The sequence below is a fragment of the Mastomys coucha genome, unplaced genomic scaffold (genome assembly GCF_008632895.1).
Source record: "Mastomys coucha isolate ucsf_1 unplaced genomic scaffold, UCSF_Mcou_1 pScaffold17, whole genome shotgun sequence".
Classification (NCBI taxonomy): Eukaryota; Metazoa; Chordata; class Mammalia; order Rodentia; family Muridae; genus Mastomys; species Mastomys coucha.
This window is the reverse complement of record NW_022196899.1, coordinates 9,711,626-9,718,882: the sequence shown is the minus strand read 5'-3', so window position 1 is coordinate 9,718,882 and position 7,257 is coordinate 9,711,626. Positions and strand designations below refer to the sequence as shown.

The 7,257-nt window shown below is 42.1% G+C and overlaps 1 protein-coding gene across 4 annotated transcripts in view; it reads left to right on the top strand.

Moving 5' to 3' along the window:
• Positions 1–334: 334 nt before the first annotated feature.
• The window catches only part of Rbis (ribosomal biogenesis factor), a 10,463-nt gene continuing 3,540 nt past the window's right edge, over positions 335–7,257 (top strand). Inside the window, exons 1-3 of one of the 4 annotated variants that reach the window (XM_031376361.1) lie at positions 335–422; positions 5,586–5,709; positions 6,081–6,144. The gene's annotated coding sequence lies outside the window, so the exon portion shown is untranslated. The other 3 variants (XM_031376362.1, XM_031376363.1, XM_031376364.1) reach the window with 3 other exon arrangements.

Here is a 7,257-nt window from a genome sequence, read left to right as displayed (position 1 = left end):
GACTTGTCTACCAGGGTGGCAGTTACCTACATAAAAGTCTCTTCCTGCCAAAGTAGGATGTCAGTTCTCAGGGAGGTCTTGGGAACTTAAACCTTACTCAATCATTAATCAAAATGTGAGTCTTATTCCAAATAGTTTCTTATATTGATGCATGTGTATCTCTTATGTTGGGGTCCATCCCAGAAGCACTTTATAAAGACAAATACCATAAAACCTTATAGGTGCACGAAGTGCTGTTGGGTGGTTGGTTCAGGTCTATACTTATTGTGGGTAACTACACAAAACAGTTCTACTGACTTCTATTGAGATTGGTTTCCAAGAGAACAGAACAGAACAGAATGTAAGGAATCTTGGCCTTAGAAAGTTTCATAGTAACAGCAGAAACATATGAGAAAGTTTCCTTGTAATGTCAGGCTAGCCAGGTAAGTGTTACCTAGGTCTTAATACTCCATCTAGGGCTTAATATTTTACCTAGGCCCTAACAACTCTTAGATTAGGAAGAGAAAATGATGGCAACAGCCCAGGGCAAGTTAGAGTCTGAGTCTAAGTTGGTGACAGCATAAGACAGAAGCCCAGGAGGCTAATGGGAGCCTAATGCCGGTGAGGAGGTACCTGCCTGGAGTATGTAAAGGAACTAAGTGGTAATAGTTAAGGAAAATAAACTAAATGCACATATAAATGAATGATAATGGAAACCAAGCTCCTTACCAGTAAAGAAGAAAATATCAGATAGCATTAATAATAGGTTAGAAAGCTTAAACCTTACAGCATCCAATTGAAAATGTAGGGATTAGCATGACTGATGCTTTGAACATATAGTAGCAGAGACAGCTGCTGAGTTATCTTATGTTTATAAACAAGTGTAATAGGTAATACGTATACAAGGCATATACTGGACAGCTCTGTCCATTGAGAAATAAAGCATCACATTCCTATTCTTGGTTTCTACATATTCTTGTTTGTTTGTTTGTTTGGTTTTTCGAGACAGGATTTCTCTGTATAGCCCTGGCTGTCCTGGAACTCACTCTGTAGACCAGGCTAGCCTCAAACTCAAATCCACCTGCCTCTGCCTCCCAAGTGCTGGGCTTAAAGGCGTGCACCACCACTGCCCGGCTGGTTTCTACATATTCTTAACTAAAGGAATCCAGGGCTCCACAGAAACATGATTGGTTTTAGGGTTGGGAAAGCACAGATGCCAGATGAGTCTAGAATGTGTTGTTACACTAGAAAGTAAGAGATTGTCAAAGAATGCAGGTGAGGGCATGTGACAGTTAGCTGAATGCTTGTTTAAAGGCCCAAACTGAGCAGTGTGAACTCTAAGATAGTTACAATAAAAAGATCTTAATCTACTGCATAAGACAGGAACCCACAACCCCATACTGATATAAACAAAACAATGATTATACAAATTGGTAGAGGAGAACACTTTTAGTTGCAATGGAGTGTAGACAATACAAGGATGTCAATAACTCAGCATTGTCTAAATCCATTTGAAGATAGGAAGATACACCCCTCTGTGACAGCACTAGTGTATAGATTGTAGGCTATAGCTCCCAAGGTGAGAGAAGTGAATGGCAGGAGACACAGACCTTAGACTTTGTCATAAGGCCCTTTAGCAACCTCTCTCTATTTTCCCAGTTTCCAGTTAAGCTCATTTTCTTTCCTAGTTTTACATCACTCTCTAACACAGTGTCTTCAACACATCTGAGATCTGTTTCCCACCCAGAACATGAACATCATTGTTAATCATGAGAGGCAAGGTGATCAAATTCGTGGAATTTTGTGTTGGAATACGCTTTTAGTTCTTTGGGATTGTCTATCGCCTTAAGTGCAAATCCTAAAGAATTCAACCAATTATACTTGGTTGTTCATCCTCTACTACGGTAGTGGATGAAAGTTTTGAAAGCTTTAAAGCTGGTGAAGAGCCAGGCAGGAGCTATGTTAGGCTTTTTGAGCTTTGTGGTCCTGCTGGAACTGGGCTTTCTCATTGGGCAATGAAGCACAAAGAGCTTGGCTGTGCGTCATGAAACACTAGCTACTGACAAATACATTTCATAGAACACTCACTATAGTGTGTAGTTCTCACTTTAAAAAGTGAAGGCCGGTTTAGACCTGGACTTCTTGCTGTAGTTTGTAGATCTTCTTTTTAAAAGATAATCAGATCATAGCCTTAACAGTGTTCAGGCCTGGGTAACTGCTGCATGTCCACCCAACCATTTTCTGCTGTTATTACTGTTACAAGGAAACCTCCCTATATACTGTTACCACCGTTACCAAGAAACTTTCTTCTGCCCAAGTTAATTGCATATTGTTATGTTCTATGATTTGGTGTTATGAACCATTGACAGAAGTAGTCATTTCGAATTGCTGTGTATACTTATCCACAATAAGTTTGGACCTGAATCAACCGCCCAGCAGCACTTTCTGCACATATGTATGAGCGTTTGTGTATTTTTGTCTTTATAAGCTACCCCGGGGATGAACCCCAACATAAGAGGAGGATACTAATATAAGAAGCCATTTGGAATAAAATCCATTTTTTTTATATGGGCCAAAAGTTTTAAGTTCCTGAGACCTCTATGGGAATTGACATTGTACTTGGCAGAACAAGACATGTACATGAGTAACTGACACCCCGGTTGGCAAGTAAAGACATGACCACTAGCCAAGTCAAGTCTCCCCACCACAGTTGAATAACCTAATCAATAGGGAGAAGATAAGTATACCAAAAAGACATTTTCCAAAGGAAGGACCCTAATTCTAAATTATTATTGGTGGGATAACTTGGCACAGATGTTTGTAGACTTCATGCTTTAAAGTTCTGTAACGTCCTGGCTAGGGGTCACAGTCAGTTTTCAAGTTTGGTCTGTAGCCCTACTCAATCACTTCCGGGACAAATGCACAATAAACTATCCCTGTTTGATTGAGATAGGTGTTCATGTGGTTTGTGGGGCAACTCCTGAGCCCCAACAAATAGGTTTCTAGAATTTAGAATTATTTCTTTCACAAGTGCCATACTATTGTACATTTATTATAGTCTTTATGGATATTGCTAAGAATCATTATTCTTTTGTTTTGTTTTGTTTTGTTTTTTGTTTTTTTCGAGACAGGGTTTCTCTGTACAGCTCTGGCTGTCACTCTGTAGACCAGGCCGGCCTTGAACTCAGCAATCTGCCTGCCTCTGCCTCCCAAGTGCTGGGATTAAAGGCGTGCACCACCACTGCCCGGCTAAGAATCATTAGTCTTGTGCACCCATAATCTAGATTATGATGACCTCTTGAAGAGAATAGGATCCTGGGTGTGGTGGTTTAAATATGCTTGCCCCGGGAGTGGCACTATTAGGAGGTATGGCCTTGTTGGAGTAGGTGTGGCCTTGTTGGAGGAAGTGTGTCACTGTGGGGGTGGGCTTTGAAGCTCCACCCAGTTCAGAAGAGACAGTCTGCTCCTGGCTTCCTTTGGATGAAGGTGGAGAACTCTTAGCTCCTCTAAGCTGCCATGCTTCTTGCTATGATGATAATGAACCTGTAAGCCAGCCCCAATTAACTGTTGTCCTTTATAAGGTTTGCCTTGGTCATGGTGTCTGTTCATAGCAATAGAAACCCTAACTAAGGCACGGGTGTTCCGACTATTTTAGGAGAATGAAGCCAGTTGGGAGAAGTAGATTAAATGGCTGATTTTAAAGTATCATCAGGGCAAGGTAGGGCTTGTTCCTTAGACTGCTCTGACTTTGGTGGCAGGTGGTTTTAATTATGTGTGGTCTCGTTCACCTTGTTATCTTTATTTAACCCTTGAATTGCTTCCAAGATAGTTGCTTCAGAATGGGCTTATATGAATGAAGCATTGGTGAGTCACAGCAGGAGAACTAAGGTTTTTGAAAGATGTGATAGTCAGTCTTGCTGACTTGATGAGATTTAGAGTCACTGTGAAAATGAAGTTTCCAGGCATGTCTGTGACGGCTGTTATAGATTAGGTTACTTAGTGCAAAGGCCCTGTGTGAAGATGGACAATTCCATTCCCTGGCCTGAACTCGCAGGCTACATAAAAAAGGGGAAAGGAACTGAGTGGCTGCATTCATCTCTCTCTGCATCCTGACTGTGGATGCTTCCAGGTCCTGCTGTGATTGTTTGCCACCACACTGGACTGTAAGCCAAAAAAGTACTCCTTGAGCTAGATTTGTCAGGTATTTTGTTGAAGCAATGAGACAAATAACATATATATTATATATACATATATATATACATATATGCATATAACTAACATATGTATATATACACACACACATATATTTGGTATATATTATTTTAGCCACCCTCAAGGCTGCTAGAAAAATTACAGGACAGCCAGGTGAAGTGGTATGTGCTTATAATCCCAGCAACTGGGGAGGCCAAGTCAGTAAGCCAGAAAGTTTGAGCCAGCCTGGGTTAACAATAAACCCTGTTAATATGATCTTTGTAAATGTTTTTACAGACTTTCAAAAAAAGTCACTGAACATTTTTTTCTATACTATGTAGATCATCAACTTCACAGAATAAAATGGCATTTGAGTTAACATGCTCCTTATCTTTATCATAGTAACATCCTATTCTGGCTTAGATTTCACTAATTCTCAGAATTCTATGTAATAAGTAATAGAGTCAAAATCCCTTCAGATACAAAGGATAAAAAAAAAAAATTCAAGGTATGCCTGATCTTTTATCTCTGATAGTTGAGGATTGTTCTTCCAACTACGACTGAACCCAGGGAATCAAAAGACATTGTGAATTTTTCTGGTTACTGTCAGGCCATATTTCAAAAGTCCAGTTGTTTTCTCATCGTGGTGACTTCGTGTTCTCCCACTTGTTGCATGGGATGGTGTCTTGAAGCCCCAGTTTCCCAGCATTCTTTGAGACAGCACTAAGCTCAAGCAGCAGCATTCCCACTAGCTCCAGGTGCAAAGTCGCTAGAGGAAGACTTAATTAAAGTCCTTCTAGGTCTGACAAGGACCACTTCATGTGATAAAAGTGGTTGCCCAGAAAGGGTGCTGAGCAGTAGCCATCTAGGAGGCAAAGGGAAATACATTAACCGTTTCTAGCTTGCCTTGTTAGCTGGTAGAAGATAACACAGAAACTGATGTCTCCTTGTCTTCTATAATTCCTCTGCTTTTACCTATTCAACTATGTTTCCCCCTTGGTGTATGTAACCGTATGTCGCCATTTTAAACTAAATGCTGCACTCCCCAGATTTTACAACCACAGTGGCACTCTTTTACATATATTGCTTTGCCTTGTACAGACATGTCAATAACTTCACATTTAAGGAACATTAATTATGCCCCTCTCATGTACATCAGTATTCATAAGTCTGGTTCTGCAAAATAATTTAATGTTTTTCTATAAGTTTGATTACTTGTGTCACCACTCCCACACTTACACAAGGTAGACTTTTATTTTCTTGCCAAGCAAGGGGATCTAATCCAAGGGCATCATTACATGTTATATGAGCTTCACAGGTACTTATTTTTTCTTTTAGAACTTCACAGGTATTTTGAATACAAATTGAATGTATATATATAATAAATGGTTTCTTGTATATCTGCTGTGCTGTAGGAAATTTTCTTTTTGGAACAAGAAAGTAACATGAAAAGGATGTGAACTTTTTCATCGGTGTACGGACACCGCCCGCGGTCGTGGCGCCACCTCCTGGACACCGCAGGGCCCGCGGCTTCCGCTGGTGAGAGGTCTCTGGCGAGAGTGTTTCTCGCCTTTGGTGGGTCGAACGACGAGCACCGGGTCAAAGGCGCGGGATGCTAGCGAGGCGGTGGGTGGAACCTCACCGCGTGGGAGGCCTCTCCCCAAGTACCAGCTTAAACCTAAGAAAAACGTCTATCGGCGCCCTAGCAGGCGAAACTCGGCCGAGTCGACTCCTCCTCGCCTCCGAGGGAGGGCGGCTCCCTTGGAGTGGGCGGGGTCGCAGTCACGGCACGAGGGCCTCCTTGAGGGGCGGGGCTAAGAGGGCCTGGGGGCGTGGCCCCGCCCGGGGAGGCCCGTTTAGTGGGTGGTGTCACCGCTGGAAAGCGGTCACTTGATTGGCTCCTCTTCCAGGAACTTCCGGTGTCCTGGCTTGTAGGTGACGCCACTGCGAACCTGAACGGCCGCGTGAACTTTGGTGAGAAGCTTACGGGGGTTTTTCGGAGCGCTAGGGTGAAATGTTTGGGGGCGCAGGCCGGGCGTGGTGGGAATGCTGGCTGCGCCGGCTCCGAGGGCTCTGTTCTGCCACCTTCTAGTCTTCTGTCTGCTCCTCGTGGGCGACGGAACTACCGGGGTGCCCCGGCCCGAAACCTTGCGGCCACCCCTTAGCAGGGTGTCTTCATCACAATGTTAAAGTAGCAGTTTTCCCCAAACCTGGCTTTCGTTAGGCTGCTGATCTTCTCGAACCTTTCTGTGTTTCCATCTTAGTAAGCTTCGCTCGTTATTCCAGTCTGTCTTACCTTTGAATGCTTCATGTTGATGTTAATATTTGTGTATGTAAAATACCTACCTGGTTGGTTGTGTGTACTTGCGCACCCATTCTTTATTACTTCAGACTTAGTAAATGATTAGTGAATACTATATGAGAGGGTAGGTGAGGGAGATTAGATAACAGGTTCAATGGCTTTTTAGTTATTTCTTTTTACTCCTGTACGCATGTATTTTCTACTGTTAATTATACTTTTAAGCAGAAGTACTGTTTGGGTTCAAGAGTGTGTTGTTTCCATATATATAATATATATATTGTATATATGGGAACACATATGCATATCGTATATCCATACTTGATTAGATCATAAACAAAAACATGCCAGGCACTTGTCATAAGTACTGTATATTCCCTGTATATGCATATTCCTTATGTATGCATATATGAGGCTGTCTCGGTGGAAGTTGTAGCCAAGAGAGAAAGTTTGAGCAAAATGGAAAGGGAAGATATGACAGATTTTAGGCCGGAGTCAAGAGTACCAAGGACGAATAGACCAAGACATTGCCCAGTGTTATGTCAGGACAACCATTGATGTTTTTAATTTCTGGGCAGTTTATCATTTCATACTTTATAAAAATTACCACTGTGTGCAGTTGACTTGTGGAAAAACTTGGGAAACTTTCAGTAAAGAGAAAGATAAAAAAAAAAAACCAAAAAAACAAAAAAACCCACAGTGTTTGTGAGCCAGAGTTGCAGCAGAAAAGCAGCCAAAAACATGTAGTGGAGCCGGGTGGTGGTGGCACACACCTTTAGTCCCAGCAC